At 46.0% G+C, this 16,460-nt stretch overlaps 1 protein-coding gene across 2 annotated transcripts in view; it reads left to right on the plus strand.

The window, feature by feature from the left end:
- Positions 1-16,460, plus strand: part of LOC139379094 (recombination signal binding protein for immunoglobulin kappa J region b) — a 90,775-nt gene that overhangs the window by 48,711 nt on the left and 25,604 nt on the right. Inside the window, exon 3 of one of the 2 annotated variants that reach the window (XM_071121900.1) lies at positions 10,078-10,189. The exons of the other annotated variant lie outside the window; for it this stretch is intronic. The gene's annotated coding sequence lies outside the window, so the exon portion shown is untranslated. The remainder of the gene's footprint in view (positions 1-10,077; positions 10,190-16,460) is intronic. 2 annotated transcript variants of the gene reach the window in all.

The following is a 16,460-nucleotide window of genomic DNA, read 5'->3' on the forward strand; positions in this document are numbered from 1 at the left end:
TGTGTGCGGCAGTGTGTGTGCGGCAGTGTGTGTGCGTGCGGCTGTGTGCGTGCGGCTGTGTGTGTGCGTGCGGCTGTGTGTGTGCGTGCGGCTGTGTGCGTGCGGCTGTGTGTGTGTGTGTGTGTTCGTGCGGCTGTGTCTGTGCGTGCGGCTGTGTGTGTGTGCGTGCGGCTGTGTGTGCGTGCTTGCGGCTGTGTGTGCGTGCGTGCGGCTGTGTATGTGCGTGCGTGCGGCTGTGTGTGTGTGCGGCTGTGTGCGTGCGTGCGGCTGTGTGTGTGTGTGCGGCTGTGTCTGTATTGCGGTTACCCCATAGCGTGGCCCTGTTGATTTTAGTTTGGCAGTGACGGGGGCAGCTAAAAGCCAGGATCCTCCAGGGGCTGCTAAGTCTCGGGTCCTTCAGGGCCCCACTGTCAGCCAGGCTGTTCCACTGTTCAGCTGATACAAAACACACTGTAGACTGCTTGAAATGCTGCCTGGCTTTGTTGCAGGGGAAACTTCAGAGACACTTGAGACTCATTCTGAAAATGAAAATCTATAATATATGCTGTGAGATCTGACTCAATTTTACACTCACCTGTAGGCTATATGAATGTAGGCCGTATTTATTGTCATGTGATTTTAATGAACTAGAATGTGCCTGACGTCACAAATTAAGTTGACATGGGGGGGGGTTCAGTTTCCTCTGACAGTCAATTCTCAGCCCATTGTGCCTTAATGACATGCTGACTGACGTGACTGTCTGTTGATGTTTTCATTTAACCCACGGGTCCTGGGTTGAGGACGCGTGTCATGTCCCCTTTGTGATCCAAAGGGACTCGAGGACTCTTTGTGTTTCCTGTGTGTGTGTACCTTTTTTGACTTTGTGTGTGTTTGCGTGTGTGTGCCCGCATTTGATCTAGTGTGTGTGTGTGTGTGTGTGTGTGTGTGTGTACCTTTTGACTTGGTGTGTGTTCCCGCATTTGATCCTGTGTGTGTGTGCCCCTCCCTGTCCTAGCCAGCTGCTGTTTTAATTTTTTTTAATTTAACCTTTATTTAACTAGGGCAAGTCAGTTTATGAACACATTTTTATTTACAATGATGGCCAACCCCGTACGACGCTGGTGGGGGGGGGTCTGGATGAATCCACTATACTGGTGTAGCTAGACACTGTTACAGATACACTGGACAGATTCCACTCTGCTCTGCCTTATCTGTAGCCAGGCTTAACTCCACACACGCAGACGCATCATTACTGACCCCCACTTTGCCCTTTGTCTCTGTCTATCTGTCTGTCAATCTCTCTGCCAGTGGCACACAAAGCTATACCGCTAGCCTGTAGCTTTCTGTTGTATACCGCTAGTCTGTAGCTTTCTGTTGTATACCGCTAGTCTGTAGCTTTCTGTTGTATACCGCTAGTCTGTAGCTTTCTGTTGTATACCACTAGTCTGTAGCTTTCTGTTGTATACCGCTAGCCTGTAGCTTTCTGTTGTATACCGCTAGTCTGTAGCTTTCTGTTGTATACCGCTAGCCTGTAGCTTTCTGTTGTATACCGCTAGCCTGTAGCTTTCTGTTGTATGCCTGTAGCTTTCTGTTGTATGCCGCTAGCCTGTAGCTTTCTGTTGTATGCCGCTAGTCTGTAGCTTTCTGTTGTATACCGCTAGCCTGTAGCTTTCTGTTGTATACCGCTAGTCTGTAGCTTTCTGTTGTATACCGCTAGTCTGTAGATTTCTGTTGTATACCGCTAGCCTGTAGCTTTCTGTTGTATACCGCTAGCCTGTAGCTTTCTGTTGTATACCGCTAGCCTGTAGCTTTCTGTTGTATACCGCTAGCCTGTAGCTTTCTGTTGTATACCGCTAGCCTGTAGCTTTCTGTTGTATGCTAGCCTGTAGCTTTCTGTTGTATGCCTGTAGCTTTCTGTTGTATGCCGCTAGCCTGTAGCTTTCTGTTGTATGCCGCTAGTCTGTAGCTTTCTGTTGTATACCGCTAGCATGTAGCTTTCTGTTGTATACCGCTAGTCTGTAGCTTTCTGTTGTATACCGCTAGTCTGTAGCTTTCTGTTGTATACCGCTAGCCTGTAGCTTTCTGTTGTATACCGCTAGCATGTAGCTTTCTGTTGTATACCGCTAGCCTGTAGCTTTCTGTTGTATACCGCTAGCCTGTAGCTTTCTGTTGTATACCGCTAGCCTGTAGCTTTCTGTTGTATACCGCTAGCCTGTAGCTTTCTGTTGTATACCGCTAGCCTGTAGCTTTCTGTTGTATGCCTGTAGCTTTCTGTTGTATGCCGCTAGCCTGTAGCTTTCTGTTGTATGCCGCTAGCCTGTAGCTTTCTGTTGTATGCCGCTAGCCTGTAGCTTTCTGTTGTATGCCGCTAGCCTGTAGCTTTCTGTTGTATACCGCTAGTCTGTAGCTTTCTGTTGTATACCGCTAGTCTGTAGCTTTCTGTTGTATACCGCTAGTCTGTAGCTTTCTGTTGTATACCGCTAGTCTGTAGCTTTCTGTTGTATACCGCTAGTCTGTAGCTTTCTGTTGTATACCGCTAGCCTGTAGCTTTCTGTTGTATACCGCTAGCCTGTAGCTTTCTGTTGTATACCGCTAGCCTGTAGCTTTCTGTTGTATGCCTGTAACTTTCTGTTGTATACCGCTAGTCTGTAGCTTTCTGTTGTATACCGCTAGCCTGTAGCTTTCTGTTGTATACCGCTAGCCTGTAGCTTTCTGTTGTATACCGCTAGCCTGTAGCTTTCTGTTGTATACCGCTAGTCTGTAGCTTTCTGTTGTATACCGCTAGCCTGTAGCTTTCTGTTGTATACCGCTAGCCTGTAGCTTTCTGTTGTATGCCTGTAGCTTTCTGTTGTATGCCGCTAGCCTGTAGCTTTCTGTTGTATGCCGCTAGCCTGTAGCTTTCTGTTGTATGCCGCTAGCCTGTAGCTTTCTGTTGTATGCCGCTAGCCTGTAGCTTTCTGTTGTATGCCGCTAGCCTGTAGCTTTCTGTTGTATGCCGCTAGCCTGTAGCTTTCTGTTGTATACCGCTAGTCTGTAGCTTTCTGTTGTATACCGCTAGTCTGTAGCTTTCTGTTGTATACCGCTAGTCTGTAGCTTTCTGTTGTATACCGCTAGCCTGTAGCTTTCTGTTGTATACCGCTAGCCTGTAGCTTTCTGTTGTATACCGCTAGCCTGTAGCTTTCTGTTGTATGCCTGTAGCTTTCTGTTGTATACCGCTAGTCTGTAGCTTTCTGTTGTATACCGCTAGCCTGTAGCTTTCTGTTGTATACCACTAGCCTGTAGCTTTCTGTTGTATGCCTGTAGCTTTCTGTTGTATGCCGCTAGCCTGTAGCTTTCTGTTGTATGCCGCTAGCCTGTAGCTTTCTGTTGTATGCCGCTAGCCTGTAGCTTTCTGTTGTATGCCGCTAGCCTGTAGCTTTCTGTTGTATACCGCTAGTCTGTAGCTTTCTGTTGTATACCGCTAGTCTGTAGCTTTCTGTTGTATACCGCTAGTCTGTAGCTTTCTGTTGTATACCGCTAGCCTGTAGCTTTCTGTTGTATACCGCTAGCCTGTAGCTTTCTGTTGTATACCACTAGCCTGTAGCTTTCTGTTGTATGCCTGTAGCTTTCTGTTGTATGCCGCTAGCCTGTAGCTTTCTGTTGTATGCCGCTAGCCTGTAGCTTTCTGTTGTATGCCGCTAGCCTGTAGCTTTCTGTTGTATGCCGCTAGCCTGTAGCTTTCTGTTGTATACCGCTAGTCTGTAGCTTTCTGTTGTATACCGCTAGTCTGTAGCTTTCTGTTGTATACCGCTAGTCTGTAGCTTTCTGTTGTATACCGCTAGCCTGTAGCTTTCTGTTGTATACCGCTAGCCTGTAGCTTTCTGTTGTATACCGCTAGCCTGTAGCTTTCTGTTGTATGCCTGTAGCTTTCTGTTGTATGCCGCTAGCCTGTAGCTTTCTGTTGTATGCCGCTAGTCTGTAGCTTTCTGTTGTATACCGCTAGCCTGTAGCTTTCTGTTGTATACCGCTAGTCTGTAGCTTTCTGTTGTATACCGCTAGTCTGTAGATTTCTGTTGTATACCGCTAGTCTGTAGCTTTCTGTTGTATACCGCTAGCCTGTAGCTTTCTGTTGTATACCGCTAGCCTGTAGCTTTCTGTTGTATACCGCTAGCCTGTAGCTTTCTGTTGTATGCCTGTAGCTTTCTGTTGTATGCCGCTAGCCTGTAGCTTTCTGTTGTATGCCGCTAGCCTGTAGCTTTCTGTTGTATGCCGCTAGCCTGTAGCTTTCTGTTGTATGCCGCTAGCCTGTAGCTTTCTGTTGTATGCCGCTAGCCTGTAGCTTTCTGTTGTATGCCGCTAGCCTGTAGCTTTCTGTTGTATACCGCTAGTCTGTAGCTTTCTGTTGTATACCGCTAGTCTGTAGCTTTCTGTTGTATACCGCTAGTCTGTAGCTTTCTGTTGTATACCGCTAGCCTGTAGCTTTCTGTTGTATACCGCTAGCCTGTAGCTTTCTGTTGTATACCGCTAGCCTGTAGCTTTCTGTTGTATGCCTGTAGCTTTCTGTTGTATACCGCTAGTCTGTAGCTTTCTGTTGTATACCGCTAGCCTGTAGCTTTCTGTTGTATACCACTAGCCTGTAGCTTTCTGTTGTATGCCTGTAGCTTTCTGTTGTATGCCGCTAGCCTGTAGCTTTCTGTTGTATGCCGCTAGCCTGTAGCTTTCTGTTGTATGCCGCTAGCCTGTAGCTTTCTGTTGTATGCCGCTAGCCTGTAGCTTTCTGTTGTATACCGCTAGTCTGTAGCTTTCTGTTGTATACCGCTAGTCTGTAGCTTTCTGTTGTATACCGCTAGTCTGTAGCTTTCTGTTGTATACCGCTAGCCTGTAGCTTTCTGTTGTATACCGCTAGCCTGTAGCTTTCTGTTGTATACCACTAGCCTGTAGCTTTCTGTTGTATGCCTGTAGCTTTCTGTTGTATGCCGCTAGCCTGTAGCTTTCTGTTGTATGCCGCTAGCCTGTAGCTTTCTGTTGTATGCCGCTAGCCTGTAGCTTTCTGTTGTATGCCGCTAGCCTGTAGCTTTCTGTTGTATACCGCTAGTCTGTAGCTTTCTGTTGTATACCGCTAGTCTGTAGCTTTCTGTTGTATACCGCTAGTCTGTAGCTTTCTGTTGTATACCGCTAGCCTGTAGCTTTCTGTTGTATACCGCTAGCCTGTAGCTTTCTGTTGTATACCGCTAGCCTGTAGCTTTCTGTTGTATGCCTGTAGCTTTCTGTTGTATGCCGCTAGCCTGTAGCTTTCTGTTGTATGCCGCTAGTCTGTAGCTTTCTGTTGTATACCGCTAGCCTGTAGCTTTCTGTTGTATACCGCTAGTCTGTAGCTTTCTGTTGTATACCGCTAGTCTGTAGATTTCTGTTGTATACCGCTAGTCTGTAGCTTTCTGTTGTATACCGCTAGCCTGTAGCTTTCTGTTGTATACCGCTAGCCTGTAGCTTTCTGTTGTATACCGCTAGCCTGTAGCTTTCTGTTGTATGCCTGTAGCTTTCTGTTGTATGCCGCTAGCCTGTAGCTTTCTGTTGTATGCCGCTAGCCTGTAGCTTTCTGTTGTATGCCGCTAGCCTGTAGCTTTCTGTTGTCATTTAGTTTGTCCCCTTTGCTTGGTGTGTCCATGTGACTCTTGGCTTGTTTGAACATAATTTTACGTTTACATTTGAGTCATTTAGCAGATGCTGTTATTCAGAGCGACTAACCGTAAGTAATGTTAGTGAGTGCATACATTTTCGTTCTGGTCCCCCGTGAGAATCAAACCGACAACCTTGGCGTTGCAAGCACTATGCTCTACCAACATGTTTTCATTGCATGTATAGTTTTTCTGTCAATATTGACTTGTGTAGTACCGATCTGTCCGGCATTTTCCTATTCAGTTTTCGTTGTGATGTGCTGTAGCATCTCTTGTGTGGTTGCGTACCTTGCATCTCCTTGCATGTCTCTTTTGTTTGTGTGTTGTGTGTTCTGGTTATCTCTTGTGTTTTGTTGCATGGCTGTTGTAGTGTGCTGTGCGTGTCGGCTGTGCGTGTCGGCTGTGCGTGTCGGCTGTGCGTGTCGGCTGTGCGTGTCGGCTGTGCGTGTCGGCTGTGCGTGTCGGCTGTGCGTGTGGTGGTGAAATGCCACTTTCAAATCAGATGACTTGGGTCCAGGTCCTAAGATTATCACCCACCACCTCAGTTCAGTCGTTCAGACACTAACATCTTAGATGGTAGGCAATTAAGGTCACAGTTATGAAAACTTAGGACACTAAAGAGGCCTTTCTACTGACTCTGAAAAACACCAAAATAAAGATGCCCAGTGTCCCTGCTCACCTGCATGAATGTGCCTTAGGCATGCTGCAAGGAAGCATGAGGACTACAGATGTCGCCAGGGCAATAAATTGCAATGTCTGTACTGTGAGACGCCTAAGACATCGTCCTTGCAGTGGCAGACCACGTGTAACAACACCTGCACAGCATCTGTACATCCGAACATCACACCTGCGGGAAAGGTACAGGATGGCAACAACATCTTCCCGAGTTACACCAGGAACGGACAATCCCTCCATCAGTGCTCAGACTGTCCGCAATAGGCTGAGAGAGGCTGGAATGAGGGCTTGTAGGTCCTCACCAGACATCACCAGCAACAACGTCACCTATGGGCACAAACCCACCGTCGCTGGACCAGACAGGACTGGCAAAAAGTGCTCTTCACTGACGAGTCACGGTTTTGTCTCACTAGGGGTGATGGTCAGATTTGCATTTATCGTCGAAGGAATGAGCGTTTCACCGAGATTTACAGGAATGTCCGTGTTCTGCCATGGCCAGCAATGAGCCAAGGATCTCAATCCAATTGAGCACGTCTGGGATCTGTTGGATCGGAGGGTGAGGGCCAGGGCCATTCCCCCCCAGAAATGTCTGGGAACTTGCAGGTGCCTTGGTGGAAGAGTGGGGTAACATCTCACAGCAGGAACTGGCAAATCTGGTGCAGTCCATGAGGAGGAAATGCACTGCAGTACTTAATGCAGCTGGTGGCCACACCAGATACTGACTGTTACTTTTGATTTGGATCCCCCCTTTGTTCAGGGACACATTATTAAATTTCTGTTAGTCACGTGTCTGTGGAACTTGTTCAGTTTGTCTCTCCGTTGTTCATAGACATATAGAAATATTTACACGTTAAGTTTGCTGAAAATGAACGCAGTTGACAGTGAGAGGATGTTTCTTAGCCGATAGAAAGGCATTGAATAATAGATCAAACAGATCGTAAACAAAGTGTCTGTCCTATATCTGAGATCATGGAATTATATTTTTTATACATTTTTAACCCCTTTTTTTTAGGCACAAACTACTTCTATATATACATTACTTCTATTCATATATATATTTTTTAACTGGTACCTGGCTACTTTCAGACGAGGCTTGAGGTTTTTGGCGTCCCTGAGCAAAACAACCGACAGGTGCGTTCGTTAACTATTCAGACCCCTCCCCCTTTCCACGTTTTGTTACATTACAGCCTTCTTCTAAAATGGATTAAATATATATTATATTTTTTTTCTCTCAATCTACACACCATATCGTATAATGACAAACCGAGAACACGTTTTTAGAAATGTTTACAAATGTATTAAAAACAGATACCTAATTTACATAAGTATTCAGACCCTTTGCTATGAGACTCGAAATTGAGCTCTGGTGCATCCTGTTTCCATCGATCATCCTTGAGATGTTTCTACAACTTCATTGGAGATGATTTGGAAAGGCACACACCTGCCTATATAAGGGTCCCACAGTAAGTCAATCAGGCCTTTATGGTGGAGTGGCCAGACGGAAGCCACATGACAGCCCACTGTCACCTAAAGAACCCTAAAACCTGGTGTAGTACCTCCCACAGCCTCTACCTGGTGTAGTACCTCCCACAGCCCCTACATGGTGTGTGTGATGACCTTCACCCCAGTCGGCCCTACTCTGAGGCAGTGGGAATGTATTTCAGTGGCAGTATGGGCTGGGAGGGTAGTCAGGATCGAGGGAAAAATTAACGGCGCGAAGTACAGAGAGATCCTTGATGGAAAACTGCTCCAGAGCCCTCAGGACCTCAGACTGGGGCGAATGTTCCCCTTCCAACAGGACAACAACCCCAAGCACGCAGCCAAGACAACGCAGGAGTGGCTTCGGGACAAGTCTCTGAATGTCCTTGAGTGGCCCAGCCAGAGCCCGGAGTGACCTGAAAACAGCTGTGCAGCGACGCTCCCCATCCAACCTGACAGAGCTTGAGAAGATCTGCAGAGAAAAATGGGAGAAACTCCCTAAATACAGGTGTGGCAAACTTGAAGCATCACACGCAGGAAGACTCACTGCCAAAGGTGCTTCAACCAAATAGAGTAAAGGCTCTGAATTTTTTTTATTTTTACAAAATGTGCTAATATTATAGATTGTAGATTGATTTAGTTTTAGATTATTTTTTTTATTTAAGTGAAAGTTGACCCATTTGGGCCATTCATATGAAATATTGTATTCTTTTATTTAACCTTTATTTAACGAGGCAAGTCAGTTAAGAACAAATTCTTATTTTCAATGACTGCCTAGGAACAGCGGGTTAACTGCCTTGTTCATGAACAGAACGACAGATTTTTTTTGTTTTTTACCTTGTCACCTCAGGGATTCGATCTTGCAACCTTTCGGTCACTAGTCCAACGCTCTAACCACTAGGCCACCTGTCGGCTGCAACGTAACAAAATGTGGATAAAGTCCATGTGTCTGAATATTTTCCGACTGGTCATGGTGTTGGTCTATAGGTTAATTAGAATAATTTAGTGGAATTAAATTGGCACTAGTGTACAGTAATATTAGTTATTTATCACACATGTACAGTGTACAGATACAAAACCTTGGAGATAAAAATCTGTCAGACAGCAGGAGCGCATTTTAAAACGTATACTTAATTGTTTGAAACCTGAACGTTTTAATACCATATTATGAGGCGTGTCTTACCTTACGTAATAATAGTATCCTATTAGATGATCAAAATGTCTAAATTACATCGGTCGTATGAAATCGCTTTTCCCTTCTGGACAATGCTGTTTTCCCGCCAATTGCATTATGGAAGGAACATTCGAATGTAGCGAATGTACTGCCTTGTGTGCATTGCTGCGCTTATCATGTGAAGAAATAATAATAGTTTTATCAGAATTTTAATTTGATGTATTCCTACTGGTTGTATGAATTTGGGATCTATTGTCCCGCAGCTAATTAAAAATGTTGCCGGTCAAATGGCCAGCGCCATATTTTCTTAACTGTGTGTGTGTGTGTGTGTGTGTGTGTAAATATGATGTGTGAATGCTGGTTGAACTTGGCCTTGTGCAGCCTGGCCCCTCCAGGGGTGTAATAGATTAATGGTGCTGTCTTCACACACACCACGACAACAACCACATCTTAACCAGCAGTCGTCCTCCAGGACTGTCAGTATGAACTTGTGAACCAAGAAGGTTTTGGAACATGGGACAACAGTCTTACTATAGGACCAATCATTTGTACCCAGGATTGAAATGCATTCATTGGTTTTTGACCAAGATCTGCTTTTGGAATATCCCATTGTTTTTGTGGAGAACAGTCCTGTTACACTCTAATCCTACTTTAACTATCAACTAGTGATGGGGGAAAAAATTTGAATATTATTTTTGACAATATATTGCATTATTATTTTTTGCACTAGTTTGCTGAACCTCCACCGACACCTGTATTTTTTTTCTTCATTCTCCATCGTTTTAAAATTTTTCCATGACTGATCAAAACTGGTTTTCTCATGGCTCTCTCTGGTTCTTGTGCAGCAGACATACGATGAGCAATATGTTTGGAAAATCGAATTGTAATAAAATCACAGTATCAAATCTCAATACATATAGAATCGTGAGAATCTCAGTATATATCGTATCTGCAACTAAGTTTTGCGATAATATCGTATCATAAGGTCCCTGGCAATTCCCAGCTCTACAATCAACCAGTGCTTGTGAGGTGTAAAAAAACAAAGAGGGTATTTTCTACTCTAGATGCTGCAGCTCACTCTTTTTTTCTCTCTTTCTTTCGTTCTTTCTTGGTTAGCTCTGAGGCCATCTCCGCCAGTCAACTCTGATCCAACAACAAATAGGGTAGTTTACTTCCAGTCATCCACAGGGCAGCAGCCATATTTGTGAAGTGGCAACAACACACTGGTGTGAGTCTTAACCCACGCACTTCCTCAAAAGTCTCATCTTTAGGGTGAAATCTGGAACTTTCATTTCCCCTGCTCCGACAACACAAGGTACTAGCTACAAACACAACGGACCAACGAGAGAAACAAACTACAAAATAGCTTCGCCAATATGACAGCTTCCCCCCCCCCCCCCCCCCCCTCCCTTCTAGAAGTTGTTACTTAGGCACAGATCCAGGATGAGCCTAGCCACCACATATCCAAATAGTGATCATTAGGCAGGGAAGTGCAAAACTGTCCTCAGATCAGTGCCTAGGGGTCACCTTAATACCGCATCGCTTTTCCACTTTAGTCTGATGTCAGCCTCACAACAGGAAGGTCACAATCAGTATGAGCATGACATGACCGTGTTCTGAGCTGAGCAAGTGTGTTCCCTTGTAATCAGTCAGGTGTGTGTGTGCGTGTCCAGTGCCATGTAGAAATATCAGTGGAGATCACTGTAGCATCAGATGATTATAGGCACCGCAGAGTGGTGTCCGTCAGATGACTACAGGCACTGCAGAGTGGTGTCCGTCAGATGACTACAGGCACCGCAGAGTGGTGTCCGTCAGATGACTACAGGCACCGCAGAGTGGTGTCCGTCAGATGACTACAGGCACCGCAGAGTGGTGTCCGTCAGATGACTACAGGCACCGCAGAGTGGTGTCCATCAGATGATTATAGGCACCGCAGAGTGGTGTCCGTCAGATGACTACAGGCACCGCAGAGTGGTGTCCGTCAGATGACTACAGGCACCGCAGAGTGGTGTCCGTCAGATGACTACAGGCACCGCAGAGTGGTGTCCGTCAGATGACTACAGGCACCGCAGAGTGGTGTCCGTCAGATGACTACAGGCACCGCAGAGTGGTGTCCGTCAGATGACTACAGGCACCGCAGAGTGGTGTCCGTCAGATGACTACAGGCACCGCAGAGTGGTGTCCGTCAGATGACTACAGGCACCGCAGAGTGGTGTCTGTCAGATGACTACAGGCACCGCAGAGTGGTGTCCGTCAGATGACTACAGGCACCGCAGAGTGGTGTCCATCAGATGATTATAGGCACCGCAGAGTGGTGTCCATTTTGAACTCATTAAAATACTTGGCTTAGGTTTAGAATTAGTTCTCTCTGTTCTGTTCTCTCAGATGATTATAGGCACCGCAGAGTGGTGTCCGTCAGATGATTACAGGCACCGCAGAGTGGTGTTCGTCAGATGATTATAGGCACCGCAGAGTGGTGTCCGTCAGATGATTATAGGCACCGCAGAGTGGTTTCCATTTTGAACTCATTAAAAGACTTGGTTTAGAATTAGTTCTCTCTGTTCTGTTCTCTCAGAGTGGTGTCCGTCAGATGACTACAGGCACCGCAGAGTGGTGTCCGTTAGATGACTATAGGCACCGCAGAGTGGTGTCCGTCAGATGATTACAGGCACCGCAGAGTGGTGTTCGTCAGATAATTATAGGCACCGCAGAGTGGTGTCCGTCAGATGACTACAGGCACCGCAGAGTGGTGTCCGTTAGATGACTATAGGCACCGCAGAGTGGTGTCCGTCAGATGATTACAGGCACCGCAGAGTGGTGTCCGTCAGATGATTATAGGCACCGCAGAGTGGTGTCCATTTTGAACTCATTAAAAGACTTGGCTTAGGTTTAGAATTAGTTCTCTCTGTTCTGTTCTCTCAGAGTGGTGTCCGTCAGATGACTACAGGCACCGCAGAGTGGTGTCCGTCAGATGACTATAGGCACCGCATAGTGGTGTCCATCAGATGACTATAGGCACCGCAGAGTGGTGTCCGTCAGATGACTATAGGCACCGCAGAGGGGTGTCCGTCAGATGACTATAGGCACCGCAGAGTGGTGTCCGTCAGATGACTATAGGCACCGCAGAGTGGTGTCCGTCAGATGACTATAGGCACCGCAGAGTGGTGTCCGTCAGATGACTATAGGCACCGCAGAGGGGTGTCCGTCAGATGACTATAGGCACCGCAGAGTGGTGTCCGTCAGATGACTATAGGCACCGCAGAGTGGTGTCCGTCAGATGACTATAGGCACCGCAGATTGGTGTCCGTCAGATGACTATAGGCACCGCAGAGTGGTGTCCGTCAGATGACTACAGGCACCGCAGAGTGGTGTCCGTCAGATGATTACAGGCACCGCAGAGTGGTCTGTTTTCTTTCCATCCATCTCTCTCTGGCCTTGGTTTTTCCACTAAGGGTTAGTGATGTGTAATAAACTGTGGTTCCCTGCCTCCCTCCTTCTAGCCCTCCCTCTCGTGGTTCAGGGGACTCCTTGCTTTCCGTAAAATAGGCCTGTCTAGTGTGTGTGTGTGTGTGTGTGTGGACTGGGTGGTATACTGTATTTTACTAGACACCACTATTGATGCACGGACCAGTTTTGGTTTTTATTTGCCCTTCTATAACCAATGTAATGTTAGTTAAAAGTGATACGCCACCCGCCCCTGGTCGCTCATGGAGTGATGTTGATGTTTTTCGACCACAAGATAATTTGCCAACCATTCTCTTCAGTCTGTGCAGCAGACGCAACAATATGTTGATGACAACGATGCTGTTTGCGCTTCTTAATATAAATCCACAAGCGTTCTATAATTACACTATTAGTTTGTATGTCTTACTGTCTGCAAACGGCAAGTATGTTTATTTATTTGATCAAGTTGTGGATAAAACAGTGTTAGCTGCTAATCTCTAGCTAGCTGCGTTAGTTGGCTAGCTGTCTAGCTAATACAGCCTGATAGCAGTGCTGGTGGAGACCTAAATCAGCATGTTTGTGCAACCATATCTTCTAAATCCGAGAGAAAGAGAACATTTAATGTAGCCAGAGTTTATAGGGTCCCACTCCCCTGGGAAACACTGACCAACACTTTGGTTCCTACCCCTGTCGCAATAATGCCTCTTTGGCTTTTTCATTCATTGTCATGTCAAACAACACTGTGTTGAAAGTGCCCAGTATTATATTCTAACTATAGAATTTGAATAATCATTCCCACAATCACCCCTAATAATTTCCATGAGTCCAACAGTTCACCCAACAGTTCACACAAGTCCAATCGCATTTGGGGCGGCAGGTAGCCTAGTGGTTAGAGCGTTGGACTTGTAACCGAAAGTTGCAAGATCGAATCCCTGAGCTGACAATGTACAAATCTGTCGTTCTGCCCCTGAACAGGCAGTTCAGGGGCACTGTTCCTAGGCCGTCATTGAAAATAAGAATTTGTTCTTAACTGACTTAACTGACTTGCCTAGTTAAATAAAGGTACAAATGTATGCAAGATCACCTTTGGGTTGAAGTTTAAAACAATCGGAATGCAGAAAGCCCCGTTTGAAAACACTTAAAATGTATGTGTTGACCCTAAGGTCACTGGTATTATTCAAAAACCACAAATACCGCCAAATAGCATCATCCCGCCAAATACCGCCATCCCGCCAAATAGCATCATCCCGCCAAATAGCATCATCCCGCCAAAGTGCATCATACCGCCAAATAGCATCATACCGCCAAATAGCATCATCCCGCCAAATAGCACCATCCCGCCAAATACCATCATCCCGCCAAATACCATCATACCGCCAAATACCATCATCCCGCCAAATACCATCATACCGCCAAATACCGCCATCCCGCCAAATAGCATCATACCGCCAAATACCGCCATCCCGCCAAATACCATCATACCGCCAAATACCATCATACCGCCAAAGTGCATCATACCGCCAAATAGCACCATACCGCCAAAGTGCATCATACCGCCAAAGTGCATCATACCGCCAAATAGCACCATCCCGCCAAATACCATCATACCGCCAAATACCATCATACCGCCAAATAGCATCATCCCACCAAATAGCATCATACCGCCAAATACCATCATACCGCCAAATACCATCATACCGCCAAATAGCACCATCCCGCCAAATACCATCATACCGCCAAATACCATCATACCGCCAAATAGCATCATCCCGCCAAATAGCATCATACCGCCAAATACCATCATACCGCCAAATAGCACCATCCCGCCAAATACCATCATACCGCCAAATACCATCATACCGCCAAATAGCATCATCCCGCCAAATAGCATCATACCGCCAAATACCATCATACCGCCAAATACCATCATACCGCCAAATAGCACCATCCCGCCAAATACCATCATACCGCCAAATACCATCATACCGCCAAATAGCATCATCCCGCCAAATAGCATCATACCGCCAAATACCATCATACCGCCAAATAGCATCATCCCGCCAAATAGCATCATACCGCCAAATAGCACCATCCCGCCAAATAGCACCATCCCGCCAAATAGCATCATACCGCCAAAGTGCATCATACCGCCAAAGTGCATCATACCGCCAAATAGCATCATCCCGCCAAATAGCACCATCCCGCCAAATAGCACCATCCCGCCAAATAGCACCATCCCGCCAAATAGCACCATCCCGCCAAATAGCATCATACCGCCAAATAGCACCATCCCGCCAAATAGCACCATCCCGCCAAATAGCACCATCCCGCCAAATAGCATCATACCGCCAAATAGCACCATCCCGCCAAATAGCACCATCCCGCCAAATAGCACCATCCCGCCAAATAGCATCATCCCGCCAAATAGCATCATACCGCCAAATAGCACCATCCCGCCAAATAGCACCATCCCGCCAAATAGCACCATCCCGCCAAATAGCACCATCCCGCCAAATAGCATCATACCGCCAAATAGCACCATCCCGCCAAATAGCATCATACCGCCAAATAGCACCATCCCGCCAAATAGCATCATACCGCCAAATAGCATCATCCCGCCAAATAGCACCATCCCGCCAAATAGCATCATACCGCCAAAGTGCATCATCCTGTCAAAAAAAAAAATCTAGTGATATGATATTTTGGCCATATCGCCCAGCCCTAATGTATGTGTATGACTCCCTTTCTGTGTCTCTGGACGTGTCAAGGTGACACTGACATCTGTGCAAATGGGCCATTGTGTCTGCTCAGGGTGACCCTTGACCCCTGCTAGTCTGAAGATCTTTAGCTGTGTGCTTCTCAACGAGTACACACACAGTAACCAGGTGTCTATCCAACATTTTTTATGCCAGTAAAGAACGTTGGATAATTCGGCCTGATGGAAACAGCACATTTGTCGGTCAAATTTCCAAATGTAGACAAAATAAAAAATACACTAGACAAGGTGGGATCTTTTTGTGCCGGTAAAATGAATTATGTGAGAGATGGTGGTGGAAACGTTTTTATGCGCAGACATTGACATAATAACCATCACATCAAACTTCGCCTCACGACGACATGGTGTTCCGTTCTCCCGCTACGACTCGGAACAGTTTTATTATAATGAACTTCACAGGGTGGTGAAATTGCAAAGTGATGAGCTTGATGCTCTTTTACAATAAATATCGAGGGGTCTCATTCTGGTGACACGATGATCGACGCTTGGCTTCCCTTTGACAAATAGAAATCCTGCTCTTTTGTCCATTATGTAGACTATACCCTTCCCTGTAGCTGGTAGCTGTTGGCTAGAGCACTGTCGCTAAGAGCGGAGTGGCCACATTCCCTCTATAACACAACATTTGTTGTGCCAAAACCGTAAGTAGAGTTGAAAATGCGATGGAAACCCATTTATGTTTTTGCTTAGGTGACAGAAGTAATTGGAGCACGGGCCTTTGCAACATTTTAACACGCGATGTGGATTCTTTGGTGGTGAGCTCAGGGCTTTGGAGTTTTCTTTTTTCTCTCCTTTCAGTCAACCCAGCTGGAGAGAACATAGCTTTTGGCACCGAACTGTGTGTGTCCATGTGTCTGTGTGTGAGCGGTCTGTGTGTGCAGAGTGTGTGTGTAAGCAACACAACCTTCAGCACACCAGAGAATTGGCTAATCAAACTGGAACTTGTTAAAATGTTCCCGTCTCTCCATGTTTCAAATGTTCGTCTTAGTGACCCTGAATTTTCACGTCCCTGTTTTTTGGTTTTATCTATACTGATCAAAAATATAAATGCAACGTGTAAAGTGTTAGTCCCATGTTTCATGAGCTGAAATAAAAGATCCCAGAAATGTTCTATACACTCAAATAGCTTATGTCTCTCAAATTTTGTGTGATTTTTTTTTTTTTTTTTTACATCGCTGTTAGTGAGCATTTCTCCTTTGCCAAGATAGTTCATCCACCTGACAGGTGTGGCATATCAAGAAGCTGATTAAACAGTATGATCATTACACAGCTGCACCTTGTG

The sequence above is a fragment of the Oncorhynchus clarkii genome, chromosome 21, assembly GCF_045791955.1.
Source record: "Oncorhynchus clarkii lewisi isolate Uvic-CL-2024 chromosome 21, UVic_Ocla_1.0, whole genome shotgun sequence".
Lineage (NCBI taxonomy): Eukaryota > Metazoa > Chordata > Actinopteri > Salmoniformes > Salmonidae > Oncorhynchus > Oncorhynchus clarkii.